Source organism: Callionymus lyra, chromosome 5 (genome assembly GCF_982586985.1).
Source record: "Callionymus lyra chromosome 5, fCalLyr1.hap1.1, whole genome shotgun sequence".
NCBI classification, from domain to species: domain Eukaryota; kingdom Metazoa; phylum Chordata; class Actinopteri; order Syngnathiformes; family Callionymidae; genus Callionymus; species Callionymus lyra.
The window spans coordinates 18,257,271-18,280,015 of record NC_141822.1 but is presented as its reverse complement, the minus strand read 5'-3'; the positions used below and the strand labels follow the sequence as shown (position 1 = coordinate 18,280,015).

At 37.8% G+C, this 22,745-nt stretch overlaps 1 protein-coding gene across 3 annotated transcripts in view; it reads left to right on the top strand.

Annotated features, from left to right (window-relative positions):
* strbp (spermatid perinuclear RNA binding protein) overlaps nucleotides 1-22,745 on the top strand; it is a 93,173-nt gene that overhangs the window by 22,456 nt on the left and 47,972 nt on the right. For all 3 annotated transcript variants that reach the window (XM_087791307.1, XM_087791305.1, XM_087791308.1), the window contains exon 2: nucleotides 4,157-4,256. The gene's annotated coding sequence lies outside the window, so the exon portion shown is untranslated. The remainder of the gene's footprint in view (nucleotides 1-4,156; nucleotides 4,257-22,745) is intronic.

Here is a 22,745-nt window from a genome sequence, read left to right as displayed (position 1 = left end):
CTATTCCGACCAAAATTGATTTTGAAAACACAACCATTATCATCAAATATTGATTCACAGCAAATGACAAATCGTTCCATCCAGTTCACACGAGGCCCGAGGGCCACATCTGGCACGCCAAGTCATTTTATGTGGCCCACCAGTAGTTTGTCTCAAAATCGAAGTAGATGAATGTTCATAGTGATATGGTGACCCATAGAGATGAACATGCTTAGGATAAGATGAGGAACAAATATTGGATGTCAACAATTATCCAAAGACATCCAATAAGAGTTAAGATAATAAGGAAATTGTACTTCCTGTCCAAGACCACAAGATTAACATACATTTTGTTCAGTCCCAGCTAAGTTATGTTTTCTCCCCTTGTTTGATTGAGTTTTACACCCTTGGTTTAAACTATAACTTAAAATTGAGTGTATTCTGCGAAAGGTAACTTGACGTACGAGTAGATTTTGACAGAAAAGAACACAGTTCAAGTTTAAGAAAAAATCCTTAACATTAGACTATGCAATTATAGAAAGAAAATTAAGTAAAATAAGTAAAAAAAATAAGTAAAATAATACATAAATTAAAAAGTTTAAACATTAGTGTTAACAATTATTGAATAAAGTTAAGAACATTATCACTCAATACCAAGACTGTCTAAACAAAGTACATCACCAGCACAAACAAAGTCTCTTTGCAAGAAAACGGTACTGACTATTAGAACCTTTTCCCAGAAGGTCTGGGGTCACATCTCTACCACATTTCTACCTTTAATTGTGTCAAGTTATTAAAGGAAAGCGGACAGAACTGTGTCCGAAACAAGCTATTTTGAAAACATTACATACAAATCCTCTTGAAAGTTCACCCTCTGTTTACTGTATTATTTCAGGGGGTCATAATGTTATGACCATGTGTGCCATGATGGCAGGTCTAAGTCATCATTACACATAATGTGGCACATAAAGAGTGGCGAGTACATGTGTTCAACGCAGCCGTCACTCTCACAAAGAGATGAAGCGACAGTAGTAAATGTGGCTAACAAGCTGAATATTGTCGGCTCCTTCCCCGCGACTGCAGGATGTGATTCATAAACAAGTTCATGCATCAACGCTCCGCTGCCTCTGGAAGTCTTATTTATCGGCTTCAGTAATGGTGCACAGCCGAGATGTGGAATTAAACAATGCTTTATTTACGAGGCTGGTTTCTGACAAGTCTCTGGTTAATCTATCGGCATTCTTTCTGTTGTCTTCATTCATCCCTGGAAACACATTTGATTTTCTTTCTGCTTCTTCTTTCGGCTTCAGGTTCTCGATGTTTCTGACCTGGTGGAAAAGTAATGCAAATTCTAAGGAAATGATTTAGCTTTAGTCATATAATTTCCAATCAAATTGTTTCATAAACATCTAAATGAAAACATTATCGCAGTGTATTTGTCGGAAGTTTTCATTTTAAATATTTAGTATCGTGATGCTAACACGACCTGCTAACTGACAGACTGTACGGGATGACCACAGACTTGTAACTTACATGGCAAATAATGTTTTCAGGCTGGCTTTTGTTGATCTTTTTTACTGTAACTTTTCTCTGACCACTCAGAAGTCCATTATTTGTCGCTCAATAATTAGACTTGATCTTTCTACTTCAATTTTTTTCTACAGAATGGTATTATCAAACTTTAGTAAAAAATAAGAAGACATTAAACATGGTAATAAATCCGAAAAAAAAATACATTTGAAATGTAGCGCTTTTAGAAGAGGACAGAGAGTGTCAACTGTTGTGGTGCATTATGGGATATGTAGTATGAGTGGGGAGTTTTACCACATCTCTACTGTGATTTGACGAGTGACACTAGTCAACAGTGAACATTTGTTCTGCTGCGGTTGTCTTGATTGAGATTGAGACCTTTACTTAGAGTTTAAGGATTTAAACAGTCATCCATTTTCAACGCAAAAGTGACATCATTGCGTCATAATAATTTTCTTCAGTTGGGGTGGTGGGTGTCAGTGATGCTTTGTTTCCGTTTCTTTCTTTCCAGTTGCTTTATGTAGATCACAAAGATATCCACGATCTAAATTCTACTCACACGCTGGTCTTGATATTCATCCCTGGCATCTTTGCCTCCTATATCCCTCCGATTTTAACTTCATTTATTCCGTGCACGTCCTCACTGTGATAAATCCAGTAGATGCCACTAATCTCTACTGACTTTTTTACAGCTAGTTGTAATTACATGGTTGAGTCCAAAAGTATGAAAGATGAATGAGATGGAAATCCTAGTAATGTTACAAATCACTTTCGGGAAAAGTATGGTACAGTAGGTTACTTATTTATTTATTAATATATTTATTTTCCTTCTCTTATAAAGCCCATGTTCCTATCGTACTTACAATTATCTTTACTTACAGATACAGAAACCCTTCAGTAGTAGCTTTTCTTTTCTAAGATTCTGTGCTAAAGAGTGATCAAAACAAGTGGATTTTTCTGATGGGAACTAATGGGATGAAGGCGGTGAACATCAGATTGATTTGTCATTTGTTAGCAAGTGTATTTTTTTTCACTAAGAGTTTGTCTTAAAGTGAAAATTTACTGAAGCTAACAAAATTCAAGATTTTTACTCTTTTTGTTTGTTTAGAATTTATTGATTGATTGATTGATTGATGTTATAAAATTGGTATCGGAAAAAGTATTGTTCAGTAACCGGTTTCGCAGTGTAGGTTTCGGTATCAGTACTTGTATTGAACATTTTCGATTGATACTCTGGCCCTACTTACCGATCTAAATATTTGAATGAATGTTTATTTGTATTGTTTTGCTCAATATTACACCAGACATATTTATATGTGGGTCTTTTATATTTTTCCAATCACTGCTGTCATAAACATCTATTACCATGGTAAATGACAAACATATTTTGATCGTTCTCCAAGATAAATAACTCAAACTTTTGAAAGATGATCGATAGTAAGTACTTTATTAAACTTCATTATTGGATACATGTGTTAACAGGTAGAATCGTAGTTACTACTGCTCTAGTGCTTAAACCACGTTTGATTCCTGAATCACAAAAGTTGTTGTATTGATTAGATGGTATGCTGGGATTTTGTTGAGAAATTAGTCCCTTGGCAGATGTTTGCACCGTCACAGTGCTTTTCTAGTTCCAGCTTGGAAAAACAGATTTGCCAAACATTTACAGAGTCACTATGATATCTCCGGCTATATGTCAAGATGTTGCGTTCCATAGCTGACCTGCGAACCGTAAATGTACATGCAAGTTGTTCGCATAATACTGTTAGCGTAGTGGAAAGTTATAAAGTATAAAAGTCATTTCTTAGGTCACAAGAATTAGAAAAATCCCTCCTAACATCGGAGTGTTTTCCTGCACGTCTTGCTCTTTTCTCTCCCTCGTCTCTGCTGCAGCTCAGAGTCGAATACAAACTATTATGTAAATGCAGGTCCAGATGTGTTTTCTAATCGCAAGAGTGCACATGATAACTTGAATAATAAGAGCATGTAGACCAGGGGTCGACCATTTAACTGCCCACGGGGCCCCGTCAAAAAACTGTGGTGGTTGTAAGAGGCCATCAGGCCAGAAGAAAGGAGAATAAACAAGGTCAAAGTGATGGGAAATCCCTTAAAGAAATACTGAAGTGATGAGAACAAACTACAAGTTCTTGAATGTAATGATGCGTCAACGTTATAAAAAAAACAGTGTTTAATTTCACTGTTTTCATTGTCAAGATAAACCCAACAAAAAAATAGGAATTCTTCCTAAAAATGTATACCTATGTATATATAAATACATTTGTAGTCAAAAATATATTAATATGGAAGTATATCAGTGTCATTGGATCATTGAGTTGTTGAATTAAACATTTCAAACGTTTAATCTTTGAATTTTGTTATTGAAATGTTGAAGTTTTTAATTTATTCAATTAAAAAAATAAAAATAATTCATATATTTTTAACAAAAATAAAGTATCTAAATTCACGTGTACGCATCACATTTCTTTTAAATTATTGGAATACATTTATTTCAAGTATCGGTTCCAGGAAACAACAAGGTTGTTGGTTCTGCTGCCACAGTTTTTCTCCGGATGATTGAATCACGACAACTGTGTGAGCGTCCTCCCTGCAACTTTGATGTCTGACCTTTGAACTCTTGTCTTGTCAGGGGCTGCATTCTGTCTGCTGCGACACAGAGACGACTGCCCGGAATAAAAAAAACAAAAAAAAAGGAGTGAAAAGTGAGACGACCAGGAGGACAGAAGGAGGTGAGTTGACTCACCAGGCTTTATGTTTTTAGCCTCTTTAAGCCATTGTTTGAAATGCACTCTGGCTGCTGGGCGCTCACGGCGGTTTAAGAGTCTCCGAAACGAGAGTTGATGAGAAAGGTCGTCCGAGCTCCTGCTGGGAGGACGGACGTGCGAGAGAATAATCCTCGGTTTCTGCACCTCCACGTTCCGTGCTCGGCTGATACGCTGTAATTATTACCTAACAAACGTAAAAGTGGCAGATGGAACAAAGCTGGGAGCCAGAATCACACATGTTGATCCTCACGCAGCAGATGAACGCCCACACCAAACCTGTTCCCCTTGTGTTCGCCACAAAACCATGAAATTGTTTGCATGAGGCTTCATGTGAAATTCACCCGAGAATTCTGGATTTTGTCTGAGGCTGATGATCATAGCATTTAGCCGGTTATTTTCACTCCAGCAGCGTCCTTTTTTTTTCTTCGTGAAGGTGATGCTTGAAACACCTTGAGGGAGTAACTTTGGCGCAGACTTCCACGTCTGTACTTTCGATAGAATCTAATTATAATTTGGCAATCTGGACCCAAAGGTGATAGTGACCTTAACTCGGGCTGCATCTCGGCTGTTTCTCTCTGAGGCGAAGCAGCTTTTAAATGTGACAGGACAATATTTTATAATATATAGATATATTCTATGATTAACTATACATATTTTTTAAAGACATAAATCATGAATCTATCCTTTAAAGTAGAATTGTATTTATTTTATTGTGATCCAGATGATTTTAACCAACCTGCAAGAGTTAAGATGAACCAGATATAAGACCTAGATCTACCTATCTACCTATCTATCTATCTATCTATCTATCTATCTATCTATCTATCTATCTATCTATCTATCTATCTATCTATCTATCTATCTATCTATCTACCTATCTATCTATCTATCTACCTATCTACCTATCTATCTATTTTAAGTTATTCACTATTTTACTCTCATTTAGATATGAAGGGTTGCTATTTAATTGATGATTAACAGAATTTAAACTCCTACCGTTAAGTCTTTTCTTGTATTAATGTTATTATGTTTTTAGTTGTGTTATTATTTTTTAACAGGTGTAATTTAATATAGTGTTCATTTATGTTTATTTGTTTGGTGTGAAATGCTCTGAATGCAGAAAGAATAAAGGTTTATTAATCAGTATCTACCTAAGCTAGCAAAATAGCATTGTCCTAACGTTACATTACAGTTGAAAAGAAAACTTAATTCTAATAGTTTCTTGAGCTATAAAGGTGTGATTAATTAAGCTTTATAGATCATTTAATAATACAAGAAATACCAACAAACAACAAATATATTGTATGAATATGTTTGCTTGAGTCCTTGGCTCCTCTTTGGGTTTGATGTCACTTTTAAAACATTTTCTTTTATTAGAAATGTGTCAGCATGACAGGATAAAAAAAAAGCTAAGACATCAAAATACATTTGTTCTTAAGATGATGAATTATAAGTTAATTAGGTTTAGAAAAAGAGAGAGTTTGTAATAAATATGTAGTGGAACAAAGGCGCTGGTTTGGTAGAAGGTATCAAGATTGACGGTAAAGACAACCAGAGTGTTTTAAACCATGGTTGCCTTCAATCTTGCATCAGCGCTCCGAGGTGCCTGCGAGGTTAGAAACACTCTTTGAACAGAGTCAGGGGGTCTGTGGTGCAGTTCAGTTTATTTTATTTAAGAGGACAATGTTCACTCCCGGCTTTATTAAACTCTCCACTTGTGGATTTAAAGTAGCTTCCATGCCATCCTCCCCTCTGCCTCCCCAGCTATCATCTCAGCGGGGGTGTTTTGGTCTCGGCGTGTGCATCGACGTGTAAATAATTGATCGCTGTAGATGTTTTACCGAATCACTGCCGAGACTCGGAGCAGGCGAGATCAACTCACAAACTGTTCGCTCCGCTGACTCCATGTTAGCACAGTCTGCAGACAGTGTGTGTGTGTTCTCCTATTAACTACACATTTATTACAGAAAATTAAGTCTATTTAATACTGGAAAATACATTTCATTTGTGATTAACAACTGCTGTTATTGTACAACTCTAGTGTATCTCCCACACACATTATCTCAGAATCCCGGCCAGTTTACTTTATATTTTTTTTAAAGTTTTTCAAAAAGTTACTTCCTTTTAGAGTTCATTCACTCGACTAGCTTAATGGCTGAGTTTGTGATGGTCAATCTGGGTTTTATGTGGGCACTATTAATGATAACTATTGACTCTTAACTGACTGTAGGTTTATTTCTGAGTAGCTGTCGCTCTCTGCCCTCTGAAGACATGGTGTCCTCTTGTGTCTCACCCTGAGTAGCTGGGACAGGCTGTCATAACAAACAGAGGCTGTTTTACTGTAGATTGTTGTTTAGCTGTGGGATTCTATTCTTCCTTGAAGACACTTTTAAACATATATTTTTAAACTTTTGCTTTGATTTCTATCCATTTTTCTACAATAAATCAATATATTAAATTATTCTGCCATTTTATCCACTTTTAATTGGCTCTGCTTTTTTTTATTTTTAAAGGTGGTTTAAAGTCCTTTAATGTGTGTACTTTGAGTGTCCAAAAAGGTGCAGTCAAATTAAAATGTAATATTATTTTTTCTTACCATATTTTCCATAAAGTTTTGGTGTAGGGTTCAGTTTTTATGAGATCTGTGAAAAGCTGGTACTTTTGAAAAGGTGCCTGAAGAGTTCAAACCATACACTCATTATACACTATTTTTTGCAAAATAAGAATATATTCTTAACATTGGTTGAAGCCAATGACTGTTTACTCTTTATATAGCAGATCTTTCCTTTGTGTTGTTCTGTCAGTGTTTTTTTGGGACGTAGCTCTGAAACCCTCCCAGGTTTACTCCGGGCACTCCGGTTTTCTCCCACAGTCCAAAAACATACAGAGGTTGATTGAGAACTTGGGGATATTTCCCGTGTGTATGAGTGTGTGTATTTGTAAAGCGCCTTTCTAGACCAGGGTCACAAGGCGCTTGAACAATCAAAAGCAATACACATTTAAAAATATATACACATTTAAACAGTCTAAAAGGCCAAGACAAAAGACAAACACAGGAAGATAAGGGAAAAGTCTGCTCAAATAAGAACGTCTTAAGATGTTTCTTGAAGGAGTCAGTAGATCATCAAACACGGAGAGAGAGGAAGATCATTCCAAAGCTTAGTAGCAACAGCCTGGAAGGATTTCTCTCCTCTGGTCCTGAAGCGTGTTCAGGAACCATCAGTAGATTCTGATCCACAGACCTCAGAGCCCGAGCTGGGGTGTAAGGCTGGATCAGATCAGTGATGTAAGGAGGAGCCTGACCATGAATAGATCTGAAAGTAAGAACCAGAATTTTAAAATGGATCCTGAAAAGAAACTGGCAGCCAGTGAAGAGTTTTAAGGATCAAGGGAAATGTGAGTTCTTCTACTAGAGCGACTCAGAATTCTCACTGCAGAGTGTTGTATTAACTACAGACGAGACAGCTCCTTCTTGTTTAGACAAGAAAATAAACTGTTACAATAGTATAATCGAGAAGACACAAATGCATGGATTATAAGATCCAGATCGTGTTGTGACACCATTTTCCTTACCAAGTTTAAAGATTTTTCTCAGTTTGTGTGAATGATTGTATGTCTTTGTGCCTGCAACAGACTGCCGTCCCCCACCTATCTTCCTACGGAAAAGGTACTCCGGCCCCCCCGTGTCCCCCACATGGGAATAAGCGGCAGAAAATGAATTAAATCATTTTATTTAAACAGAATCGTTTAGACGTTAATGTCACAAGGTGCTTAACATAAAAATGGCAACAAAATAAGTCCATTTACATTATTAAATATATTCAAATATCAAGGTAAAACACGGTAAATTTTTAGATTATAAAATAATGGCAAAACCCCATTGATGAATAGCATAAAGAAATCTGCCATTTTAGTAAACGTGAAGATTCTATATCTGTCATCTTTTTTCCATTTCAATCAGAGAACATAAACCTGTTCCTATGATCTGTGTAGCGTCTCGGTTCGGTTACCACCGCTGTCAGATCCAGTCACCGTCCCCGCTTCTCAAGTCATGTTACTTCTATCAACTTTCCAATGTTCTCGCCTGAAGCAACAAGCATCAGCGGCACTTAGACGCCGTCACCTTAGACGCGAGCTGATGCTCACACGCGCAGAGATGAATCCGTGTCGACCGCATCCCTCCCCGTTACCATCACCCGTTGTGTAGGTCCAGCAACACACCCGAGCTCCTTCTGTCCACTACGTTCCTCCCTCGCCCCCAAACCCTCTTTGAGATCTTTTCAAATCCTTGCTCCTTCCTCTCCTTTCTTTCACGGAGCTGCAGTGTCCTTGAAGAAGAATGACTTTGACGTTGAGCTGAGTGCATCCTTTTTCACACTCCCTCTCTTCCACACACACACAGGTCCTCTGTCATCCAACCTTTACAAGTCTCCTTCCTTTAGTCTTTATAAATAATTCAGCCTTGTAATCCTGCCTCTATTTTATGCACATATTGACAAACCTTTGCCGGAGACTCGTGTAAAGCTGCACGTGCGGCTGTGAAATCAAGCCGCTCCCATGATTAAATGCTCTCTGCCTGTAAATAGTTATGCATTATACATAAACGTCTCCTCCAGCTCCTACAAATGACTCGCCGGGAAATTGATCCACGAAAAAAAAAAACGTCCCGGCCCCCCTCATTAATTGAGGGCCGACTAATCTTGGATCACGACGGCGCGTTGTCGCAATTTTTTTTCCGAAGCCCCTGCAATATTGATGCGGGTCTGATTGTGTGCTGGTAAAATGAGATGATATTGTCTTAGGAGGCCGTTTGTCCTCCCGCGGTTTCTTGTTCCCCGTCGCCAGGTGCGTACAGGGTCATCGGCTTTTTTATCGCCGCCATCTGTTTGTTTTTTTTGTTAAGGTTGAGATCGAATGTCGGAGATCGCCGCGATCGGTGACCGGGTTCATGCTTTGATTGTTTAAAAAAAACCTTCAGAGAAATCTCGTTTAAATCGGAGGACGTCATGATGTTAAAATAAAGAAGATGTAACAATTCAACACAATTCTGGTGTTAGATTCAGGATAAAGTTTTAATTTATATTTAACATTGTTATTTTTTTGCTGCATTTGTTTATCTACACATGTGGTAAACAGGAATTTAATACCATTTGGTAACACTTCATTTACACGTCAAGCAGACGACGGTCTATTTCCAAATACTAACCTAACACCTCCGAGTACACACAAGCTTTGCTAGCTGCTAGCTTGCTAACTGAATGTTCTCTTTTCTACATCTTTTTTGTATTTCATGTCTTTCCCCAAACTGGTATAAAACACTCTTCAGAAAGCCCTGACACCCCCCCCGACGTTGTGTTTTCAGTGTTTGTGAGCCATAAATAATATATTTAAACAAAGATGCAGAGTCTGATAGTCGACCCGCCATCAAAATATTTGAGGGTCAGGCTGAGTCAGCATTTTCCAAAAACACTCCAGCAATGCAAGTATTCAAACAGAAAAACTACAGTCCAAAGACTCGCCTGGATGACTCGAGAGATCAGAGAAAATAAAGTCTATGGAACAGTAAAAGGTTAGTTTTACACCAGATTATTTAAAGGATCATCCGTGAGATGCTCTGTTGTCGACATTTTATCGCGAGATATTTGAGACGATTCTTTAAATTCTCCATCAATTATCTTAAGTTGTTTTCTCAACATCCGTGTAATAAGTGTAAGCACATTTAATGATTCCTAAAAGAAACAAAAGTCACCGTATGAGTGCATACTGTATTTTTTTTATTTTCCCCCGCATTGAACGGAAGAAAAAAAATAAAACTGTAGTCGCCATGGTGACCAAATCCTGGGGGGAAAGTTGGATGAAGCCGAATCTCTTTCTGTCATTCGTCTCTTCCTTTTAAAATATAATATTTAGTCTCTACACACCAACAAACATCCGACCTAGTAAAGAGGTTTTCTAGTACATCTGCTTAAGTGTTGGCAAATGTAAGAGCCAGTAAAACCTTCCTGACTAAGGTTTATAGCAGCAGTCTACAACAGTACTTGCTCACCATCTGTCGATGTCCGTCACATATATTCAGTTCTGCACTGATACGGTGAGAATCAGTGTCACGATCCTGCTGTATTTAAAAAAAACAAACCTCTATTGAACCAGGCACTGGAGGATTTCCAAACGTAACTTCATTGCAGTTGATACGCAGCCATTTTCCTCGTTAGAATATCATGGACAAAATAAACAAGTCATTTAATTTGTGGACCGTTTTTTTATTGTCCTGTAATAACGTGGTTTTACACTGGGTGCCAATTTCCTCTTATAATCCAAAAACAAACTGAAATGTATTGACCATGTCCGTGTGTGTGTGTGATTGGTTTAAGAAGCGGTTATTTTTTAGGCTATAATTAATGTACATATTATTTTACATCAACCATTTTGTCATTTTCATTTAAAAAATGATAATAATCATTTATATCATTGAGTGTATGTTAAGTCCATCTTTATATTCTAGTAGTCATACTAAACCCAACCACTGTTTTCATTTAGCATTTTAATTACGTTTTTACTTTCTACAAGTTAATTAAACATTACTTTGACTTAAATGAGAGTTTAAGCGTTTAAGGCAACAGTGTTGGACCTGACGTATAAAGGGAAAAAATAATAACGAACAGGGGAGATCATGGAGGCTGTAGGTACAAAAGATTATAGGTTGACTTTAGGACGAGGATTAAGATAAGTGGATTGACAAAGACTGATAAAGTAAAGTAAAGATGCATATAGGTTTAAAGGGAAACTAAAGTGTTGATTTAAGTGTGTCTTAAATAGATGTTGGACTGTATTGTACTCATCAGTATGTTTGTACAAAACTCTTTTTATTGACATTAAAACATGAACTTAAGCTCCGCCCACTGAAACCCATCAGAGGAAATCTTGTTTACCATAACCTTAACTCTGCTGTGATTGGTCAAACTTAAAGGTTTGTCACCATGTGTTATCAATCCCGGAAGACTTTACCTCCTACTGACTTGTTGTATAAACAAAGCCCGGTGGGATTAAAGCTGGCTGGAGGAGGAGTGTAGCCTTTATCACGTCATAATGAACTCTTATAACCTCTTGTTTGTCAGATTTCGGGGGAGAACTTTATGAAGTAATACATTCAAAACATGGTCATGATGAGGGACTTGCTGCATCTTGGATAAGACTTTTGAAACAAGCATTTGAAACATGAGGAGAGTTGTGTTTTTCACATTAGTGGCTCCATAAAGAAAGATTCAAGTACATATAGCTGCCATAAAAAGAAATGCAGGACAATCACAAGTGTAAGTTTCAAGTGCTTTGTCGTGCTTCCGGATGCATCTTTCCCTGAAAGCATTTTGTTTATCCCTTATAAAAATACTCTGCATTCTGTCTGTGCTCTCAGCTTCGGCTCTCCACTTCGCTGTACTTTCATTTTCCCCCCGTGTCCCCGGAGTCACAGGGACTCTGTCAGGGAGACGGGCGGCAGGAAGTCTGTAATGAAACCAGCAGATAGAGCGCACGCTCCAAATTGACCTGGAATGAATGGAGCCTCAGATCTGCTAAAGTGCTGCAGTGGTCGCGGCGCTGGAGTGAGAATGAGGTGTACTGCGTTTTTACACTCGCACGTCAATCAGCCAAAACATTATGACCGCTGATCCGAGGCACAGTAAAATTGTGTCGGTTAATAAACCACTTCATTCGACCACTTAAGCATGAAAATAGTGGCTCGATTAGCGGAATTAATTTCACTGGTATCGCCACTGACCACTGCAGACTAGCAACACACCAATAGGCAGTTGTGGGGAAAAAAAAAGAAAGCATGATTTGTCACTATAAATTAAAAGCAGGGGGGGGAAAAAAAGCACTAAAAGAGTCCATCGTTCAAATTAATATCTTAAAAAGACTTGATCCTCCACTTAAATGATGAATCTCACTAATGTGCTCATCTGCCGCCGCCACCCACCGCCGCTCTCCGTAATGAAAATGGACTGCGAGTCAGGAGGGGATGGAGGGGGGGGGGAGCAGCACGTCGCCATTATAATTTGGTATTACAGTTTGACCGCTCGCCCACTGGTGTGTTTTCTAGTTAAACCCCATTTAGAGAATTAGAGCACATCTGGACTCCCCTGGCTGACCTCGCTCTCTGCACACCAACGCTTTCCTCCAGGACACTCGTTTGACTCCACCGCTTTATGACCTCAATTTAACTGATGTTTCTTTTACGAAACTGACCCCCCCCCCCCCCAACTGTCACCTCATTCCTTCCATGCTAATCCTTACAGTAAATAAACCTGTTTTACCATCTGTCCAATGAAGACTTTTACAGCTTCTGCTGGGTCAACACCAGATATCACCAGTTCATGTTCTGACCCCGTGAGTGGGATAATGGTCGCTTTTATGTTGCTCTTCATGTTTTAACAAAATCACGGTTTTATTTTCATTGCACTAGAGCGACCCTCGGTTCATTCGATTAACATAATTTAAAAACATAATTTTAAAAGTATGTCAATTATTTTGGAAATGTAACATGTTTTTAATCAATGGTTTATGTCTTGGTTTGGTGTTAAAACAACTTTTAATCAAAATATTTTTGCTTAATTATTCCTCACAGCTGGTATATACGGTTTAATTGCGATTGTCTTAAATGGAAATAATTGTTAAAACTATATATTTAGAGGCGGGCTATATGACTCCCATTATATGAGTTAGTTTCCGTAAAGGTGTAACACAGTGTTCACTATGGGATGTTCCGTGTATTACTCCCAAAAACGCAGAGAATTTCGACAACATGTCTCTTTGGTGTTTAAACATACATGGACCATAAACATCCTTTGTTTAAATGTGTTAAAATACAAGAATACATGATGGAGTTCACTGGCATTAAACTGCATCTGTGATCATGATTCTGAAATGATCACTTACACAAATATTGCCAATATTGTTAATAAAGACTTAACCGTCAAAAAGAGGAAACGGGTAGAAAGAATGCATCATACAGTAAACTGGGAAACTTCAATCTCCAGCAGAACCAGAGCGAGCTGGTTATTTATCCTCTCACTGGATATTGCAAGATATCCACATCAGACGATTTAATGAGATTTATGACACGTGTTGAGAATCTCTCGCTTCAGCGATGCACGTACTTGACGTTTTCATAATCAACCTGAAGTTCAGTGGAACCTTCTCCGTTCAGCGTACTGTACGCTTTTACACATCTTGGTGGTTATTTTAGTCGAGATGTTGATTTTGTCTGCGATGAATGGCAGCTGTACAATTATTCACTCTTTATTTCGATTTAATTTCATGTTAACTGTGTCTTCATATTTCATATTTAGTTCATTAAATGTATAAAACACAAACTAAATTATTATTTCTCTTCAATTTCCAACATTTTTCTCAGAGAATGTCATGTGTGTCAATCATATAATGGTGAGAGTCGAGGGAAATGTAAATATTGCGCAGCATTTAAAAAAAAAAGTACACTTCAATGTAACAGATCTAAATGTGACATCATCTCCTGAGTGTGTGTAAAGTATTTCATAAAATAATTTATGACATAGTCCGACATTTCTGCATCCAAGATTCTCATCAAAGGTATCATATGTTGCATTTGGCTTCATTTTACGGCTTTTTTAAATTTGGAATCAGTTGAGTTGGCATGTATTCTTTCACTGCTTTGTCTCCCCATGATTACATTATGCAACTAGAAAAGCACAACGATGGCACATACCCCTGCCAAGGCTAATTTCAAATGACTGATTTAAAAACAGCATTGACTGGCTGCCTTTGTTCTGTTTTTCTATTGCTTATTTTCTGTGTTATCTTATTTCATTCTCTTTATTCTGTACTGCCAAAAAACTGGCAATAACTGTTTCTGATTCTGATTTTAAATATTGTGTTGCCTTTTTTAGGTCTTTGTCTTTATTTACTACACTAAATTAAATTGATTAAACATTAATAATGACGTTGTTGGCATTGTTAATGTGGCAGCAGCAAATATCAGTTTACAAAAGCCACTTACAGCAATGATACTTGTTACCAACGTAATTTCAATTCTACCCTTTTTCACCATGTTTATGTTTCCTTTCTGTGGTCGGCACGACCAACGTTTACTTGATGTGACACCTGTCACTGTGAACACATCTTTATATGCAATTACAAACGCACAATCCGGCACACATAGGGTTGTGGGTGGTGTGTGTGTGAGCAAACCTGAGCTCTTCAGCGAAGAGCCTTTCAAGCAGGATTAGCCAACAAAGTGTCAATGGGACAAACAAGTAGGCCAAAGACCAAGGGCATATCGCTTACACCGCCTCGGCCTGTCGTTGAAGAACGATGCCGCTCGAAGAATAGTCCAGGAAACGTACGTGTTTAGCAGTCGCCGCACAGGCTGTCGTGCCACAGCACGGCGGCGACCGAGCCATCTGCTCCTGCTGAAACCGGCACAGTGGGATCGTACCGACACACATGCACACAACAACATGCGTGTCACAAAAAAGAAACCATTCCGTGGTTACAGAAATGAGCAAATCAAGGAGAGATGGATTCGGCGTCGTGCGTCAGTGACCCCCCCGAGTCTCTTAAGTGTGACCCGCCGGCCGCCGAAAGTGTTTACACCCGCGTCGCTCCATTTTAATAATTGACCCGAGGGAGCGGCGGCGGCGTCGTGCCGGCAACTGCAGCGTCAGCGATTCCTCTCCTCATTGCAGCCTCATCTAAATTCCGTGTGCCGGCACCCCTCCTGACCCCTCGCCTGGACCTGGAGTCGAGTGTCGCCGCGCAAAATCAAGACTCTCCAAAGCAGAGATTCATTACCAGGTTTATCCAAACTTGACACAAACTCATCCCGACGAACGTATAAACTCTGGACGGACGTGACGGAGGGGAAGTGGAAGGAATTAATCGTAGATCATCAGCGTGGAGACGGAGCGCTGCTGAGGCGGCTGCAGATCTGTGGGGAAATCATCACTAATATTGGTCAGGTTGTTTTTTATTTTTTTTATTACTGAAATCTGGCTCATCCTGTTCTGCTAATAGATGTTCGATGAATCATGCGCTCGCCAATTTACTGACGGAGACGCAGGAGTAACAAGAGCTCGCGGATCACATTAGTCGATGCTTTCTATCAGATCGGTTATTGACGTGCTAAGTAAAACCAGTGGAAGTCTGGAGGTAGAAAAAAAAAAATGACAACGTGACCAAAGATATGTTTTCAAAATATATATTTAGTACCTTAAATGTATATTTGTTTGACATTTATTTAAACTTGCAAACCTAACATTGCATATTAAATGCGATCCTTCGCAACAACAATCTCAGTAACGGGGACCTGAACGGCTGCTATAATGCTTTGCCGCCCAGCCAACCAATCACAGCTGTCGATTCCTTTTGAAATAGTAACATAGACCTAGAATTAATCAGAATAACAATTAGGAACTTGCCTTGGTATAATTTTGCAACATAAAAAAAAAGAAGAAAAGTCTTGAACATGAATAAAAAAAAAAAAAAATACTAAATACAGTTAAATACAGTACTGTGGCGATCGATTAGCCGTCACTTAAAAGAGGAACATGTAGAAAGGCATCATGGGAGTTCACTGTTGGTGAATGAGAAAGTAGTGTTAAAAAAAAAGTGTTTATGCAGTTTAAATAAATGATTGGTTTGTAACAATGTGTACAATATCAAGACAGCGTTCTACAATAATTAAAACCAAAATTAAGCGAAAAATAAATACCTTTTCTTTTCTTGTGCTATATTTTCTTCCCATTTTTAAATCCATTTAAATGTATTTAAACAACATGGAATGCTCAATTCTGTGTGATGTAATTCACATTGTCAATCAACTATGAATAAAGGCTTTATGAAATTTCAAAAAAGCATTTTTAAGTTTGTTTTCTACTCAAATATTTATTCCAGCCCAAATAAAAAAACTAATTCTAATTTAGTGCTGAAAATGGGAACCAGCTGGTCTCCGTTTTGTTAGGAATTAACTGATCAGCTGCAGTTGTTATTTAATCAAGAGATGTAATTGAACCGGTTGCGCAGTTTCATTTTCGGGCAGAGTTTTTTTTTCATCGTCTCTGTTTTCACAGGTGTTAATTAGCTTCCGTCCCGAGCGTCGACCATTAGCGCCGCTGCAGGAGCGAACCAACAGCGAAGACCATTTATTTGGGAAAAACATGTTGATGCAAACGGGCGTTGAGTCATGATGCGCAGTTTTTAGAACACGCCAGGAAGAGCAGCATAATGAGCTCCATGTCTACAGTGTGGCTTGACGTGTACGTGTGAGACCAGCTGCACGGCTCGGCGTTAATGACACGCGAAGCAGATCTCGCCGCCGCCATCACACGTCACCGGAACGCTGTATGAGATGATCGAAAATAATACTTCCCGACTCCTACGTGTGGTGGTGATTTTTCAGAGTACACATATTAGCCAAACTTTATTTAGACAACACTGCAGTGGACCAAAGATAAAACATAGAGGCCCAATTATAGTTGCATCCGCCCAAGATAAATATAAAATATATATATATTTCTGCAACTTATTTTGACTTAAAAAGTGAGTTTGTTCTCAAGAAAATCTAAGAAGCGCCGGCGCTGGGTTGCATTGCATTCTGGGATTCGCCTTCTTAAGGCTTAGATTGTTGGTGACAGCGATGGCTTGTATAGGACAAAGAAAAGTTGTAATAACAGTAATATGATATTTTGTGATACTGTAGTAACAAGAATACATTTGTAGTATTGTCGAGTACTTATCTCTGGTGTTGCAGAATTTACAGACCACATGACGCTTGACTAAGTCGTAACTGCTTTCATTTGTTTTGAAACTAAAATATGTCCAAACTTCAGCTTTAAAAGACGCTGGAGTCGAGGGTATCCTCTCGTCCTCAGTTATCCCAAAAATGTTGCATTGTTGCTTTAGTTGCGAATGACGTAGCGATTTCTGCCCGATGTCTAATTGTAACACAAAACTGAACAAAACATGAATAATTGCGTGTTAACTGTAAGAAAATAAAATGGAAAAAACACACAAACCATAAAATAAAGTAATGAAAAATGAAAAAAATATCAAGGAAAACAAGCAGTTCTGGTAAATATTGATGGTGTATTGAAAGAAAAAAACAAAAAACAAACACATTTCCTTAATTTCTTCTTAATATGTTTGCACGCGTGTACGTGACCATCAAGTTAATGTCGGCAACATTAACGCTAACAAGCTTGTGTTAAAGTAGCTCAACAGGCTCACTAAGCGTAACAAAGGAAATGAAGGCCGGATATAGAACTGAGCTGATAATGGTTTGGAGGAGAGAAAGGAAATGATCAGGAGAGATGGAAGTCTGTGGAGGATACATTGACATCAGTTCGATGCTCGTGGGGGTTTATTTGCAATTCTCCACTTGATTTGAAACTCAGGATCGCTTGTACTTCATTAAAAATCTTGCTTCCTGTTCAGTTCTCAGATATTTACTCCTCGTCTCTATTCTCTGCCTATATAGACGCAGCAGAGACACTTTGTTTACACAACAGGGAAGGTTTGATGGAGGTGAAGAGAAGTGTGATTCTGCTGGTGTTCTATTTATTTAGCACCACATGGTCCAAAGACTTTAGTCACTGCTGTTGTCGTTTTCTCACACAATTTGTGTGCATCGATTGTAACACACAAATGTAAACTGTTGGATCCTCGCCATCTAATAAGGAAAGTACAAAAACAAAATGTTCAAAATGGACGCGGACATATCTTTTCGAAGTGGATTTAAACAAGTTGTGAGACGAACACAAATGATGTTTTTCATTGACATCGTTCACCAGTGACTCTCATACCAACCCTCCTCTTGAGTGACAGTCTTCATATTGCATCCTCATAAACACTAAGCTGGGATTTGAACAGAAAATTTGGCTATCATTTTCTCTCACAGAACCTCTTTCGCTGGCAATAATAACTGCTTGTCTTTTGATGTCACACCACAAAATTGACACAAATATTAAGTGTATAATCGCGTCTATAGAAGGGAGAGCTCCCTGATCCCTCATTACAACTTTTTTTTTTACAGTTTCCTGCCTCATTCTTTTTTAAAGTCGACAGATGAAAAGGTGTGAATTACTGCCTGGAGCCGTCCCAGCGAATTCTGCTCACTTCACTTCCTGATGCTGTGTTTACGACACGGGTGTGCACATTCATGGTTTTTCCAACCCGCACATGTGACTTGTTTTCCACACAAAGTCAACGATGAGACAACTTTGTTTTTCAACACTTGGTTATCACAGTCTTTTGTTGCCTTTTTATTTTAATTAATACATTTTCTGTGGCTTTAAAGGCAAAAGTCAAACTGCTACTCATGGCGTCAACTTTAATGTTGACAAATAATTATGTAATTTATATCTATAAAAATATTTATGTTTTATACATTTCTTTAGATTCCATTGGAACATTGGAATTAAACTTTAAATGTGAAGTAATACATAATTTAAATCAATCAAATCTAATAAATAGTTCTTTATAGACCTTCATATATAGTATTTATTAATACATAAATAGTGGCGGTGAAATGTGTAATGAACATATTGGGATTTAGGTTCAATATATGAATTAATAAACACAGTAACTTAAATTGAGGAAGCATAAATAACATTTATTTAATGACTATCATTAGTCCTGTGAACCTGGTTTCAAATAATGGATACACTCTTTATCCAGTATACAACCTAAATGTTTGAATTTTTTAATATTGTACGTTTAGACAAAATACCTACAATAGTTTCACCTTATCATACAAACCATGAATCGGCATCAGTGCATTGTTTGATGTGTGAATAGTTTTTGAAGAAAACAAAGGGAAAAGTGTTCAAGATGTTTCATTTATTTTACATTCCAATCATTTAGTCGTGCAACTCTTTCATAATCCTCTCAGGAGCTACGATGTAACACATTTGTTTCAACATCATTTAATACCATTTTTTCCTGCTTACTTTTGTTACAACTTTTTAAGCCCTTATTTGACAAAAAGCTGTATTTATGGGATTTACTGAAACCATTTTTTTAACAGACATTTCTTGCTTGTTATTTCTATTCATAAAACCTTAATCTTCAACTCAAACTGCAAAATAAAAAACGTAACTGTGGTTAAATATCAAAGGAAAGAAACAAGAACACACGCATTCCAAAAAATGAATACAAATAGTTACACACATTAATGGTAAACCTTGGCCCATCCTGGTATTTAAAAAGAACCATTTGGCTCAAAATTGTTTAGTCCATTAAATTTGATGTTCAGTACATAACATGGACCACACTTTTATCGTTTACCCATCAGAGTCGGCGGAAAGTGGCTTCCAGACAACACACACTCAGAAATCAGTTTTCTGACTCTGAACCTACAAGCAATTGAAGTTTTGAAATAAGCGAACTGCACTTTGATTCTCACGATGCTAGTTGAATATCAACGATATAAATCATAAAAATATTCCCACAGCATCTGACTGGTGGAAAAATCTGCTTGGGTTTATGACAGATCTTGATGATGGGTTTGGTTTTATCAAAGTTTTATCTTTAGTTTTTGCATCATCATTACAATTGTTAAGTTCTTCTCTTATTCGACATCCAAAGGAAACGATCAACGACTCAAATTTCCGACTTAATCATTTTATTTTCTCCTTGTTTGTCGATTGGTCCAGTCAATAAATTAGGTTGTAAACCTTTTGAGTTAGAAACAAAGGTTACACATTTGAAACAGTGAAAAAAATACTTCACCGATCATTGGCGTCTTTGGAGAGAGCCTGAGTGAACTTGGTTTGTCTTTTCTCTGAAGATGTTCTTTTCTGAATGGCTGCAAGCCTTTCCAGGTGCTTCCAATCAGTGACACAGACTGGCAGCCATTTTGCTGTTGCTATTGAATTCTGGGAATTGTAGTTTGAGATGTGTTCTGAGATAAAACTTAAAAAACAATATTGAGAGGGAATTATTTAAGTGTTGTTGTGCATCTCTCTTTGGAATTCTTCCGTTTTCCATCTCCTGGTTGAGCGCCCACCTCCAGTTACACACCTATTCTGATACTCATTTTCACCTCTTTCCTCTGTGTGTCTTTTTTTTTTTTTCCTTCCACCCGTCCTCCTGGAAAACCACACTGAAACTGAGAGGTAGACCTGCCACAATTTAATCATCCGGAGTGTGTATTTTTATCCCTCTAGTCCACATTGGGGACACTGTCATTTGTGGCGTGAATACGTGACATAATTATGCCGGTGACAAGTTAAAAATAAGACATTTGAAGGCAGGAGTCATCAAATACCTTAAAAATGTCCTCTAAAACAAGGGTCCCTCACCTTTTTTTTTGCACCACGGAACGCAAGTACCATTTCAGTCCGGGCTATTCCCACATGACAACACACGTCACAAACGCTGTCTTCAAAAGCTTTTTGATGAGTAAAAAAAAACATAAATCATTCAATATAAATGTAAACATAACATATTTTTAATCACGTTTTGCAATGTGTGACATCACCACGTAGGAAGTGTCTGCACCAAAATAATGGGCTGGATAAATACAAAAATGATATGACCAGCGTAAAACTGTTTATTGTATGTTCAATATAATAACAATACACCTGAACCCACTGTGAACTCTTTTACAACTTTATTTATAGCGTACCTGTAACATCACGTTAAAAACATAACAGAAAGTAGCATCCACTCTGGCCTTCTGTTGTCTTCATCATGCTCTTCCGCATGCTAAGATATCACGTGACCCAGATGTGAGAAGAGAACTGGTAACTTTTCAAAAAAAAACATCGCAACTTGGATAATAAAAAAATAGATTATGCAAATGTGTTGTCCTTTCTCTGCGGACCCACAGATCAGTACCGGGTTGTTTGGGGACCCCTGCTCTGAGCTACCTTTATGAAGAAGCACTTCACTCTAAACAAATCCCAGTTTTAGTCTAAATAAGTCGAACATGTATTTAAACTCCTGGTCAGAAACCACTATGTATTTCCAGTAGAGGTTTTTAAAAGCTACAAACATGCCCGACATAGCGATCGACGTGTTAACTCCGGCGCTCGCTAACAAGCAAACACACGCGGCTATAAATGTCATTGCTGCGGTCGGTCCGTGACCAGAAGCGTGTGTGCAGTATCAAAGGCAAGTTGGCTGACATTTCACGTTTGGAAAAAAAAGAGATATGTTTGAGATATTGCAGTTATTGAGCCAGGACAGTCAATATTTGACAAAACGATGCGGTTATACCTATAAAACATTTATAAAAGTATTTATTCCATATTTTCTTACTCTAAAATATTTTTTAAATGCATCGAAACAGATTGTGGATGGAGAGACAAATACATGTATAGATAAAGGGATGAATATTCTAATGTATGAATAGATGGATGATTACTAACCACAACTCTGGTCAAACTTGAAAAACTGCTTCATCAACCATTGAAGGACAACTCAATTCTTCTTCTTATTTTTTATTTTTTTTATTTTCTTGAAGATGGTTCGATGATTTCAGTGGACATAAACAAGTGATGAAATGGAATAGGTTGGAATAGGTTGATAACTTTCAAAATAGACAAACAAAAGATGTGCATTAGTCTCAATACATTTCAATAAACGTTTCCCCTTCAAAGTTTTCTTAAATAAAATGTTACTATAGCTTCCTCTTGTAACAAAGTTATTGCAAGCGTAAATAAGCTCACACAAATGTATCTTAATACAATGTTACCAAGCATGACTTCAAAACATAATCCTCATTAAAAAGTAGTTTTTTTCCTACCAGTTGCATCTTCTGGCTGATCAAAAGCTGTGACCAGGTGAAAAAGGCAAACTAAGCTACCTTCAAACATTTAAGCCATGCTATCACTGTGGGTGCGCAGGTGAATTATGTCCCACTAGCAACACAAGCAAGAATGTGGGTTCCACGAGCTGCTTTTGTATGTGTTCGCCCTCTGCAGGTGTGGAGTGGACTTTACTTGACAATGATAGAGAGATGGATGGATGAATAGATACATGGTTAGATAAATGGTTTAACAGATGGATGGATGGATAGTTGAATAAATGGATGGATGGAAAGATTAATAATAAAGTAAATAGAAGACGATAGATAGATGGATAGAAAAGAGGATAGATGTTTAGATGAATGAATGGATTAACAGATCGAGGGAGAGATATTTGGATAAATGGGTGGATAGATGGATAGTAGAGTTAATGGAAGGATGGTAGATCGATAGATGGGTTGTTGGACAATCAATAGACAGAAGTTTGTATAAAGGGATGGATTAATAAATAGAAAGACAAAAGTATGAGTATATGTGTGATTGATTGGAAGGATGGATGGATGGATGGATGGATGGATGGATGGATGGATGGATGGATGGATGGATGGATGGATGGATGGGATGGAAGAATGGGTAGAAAGATCTAATGTAAAGCTGTAAGGATGAATACATA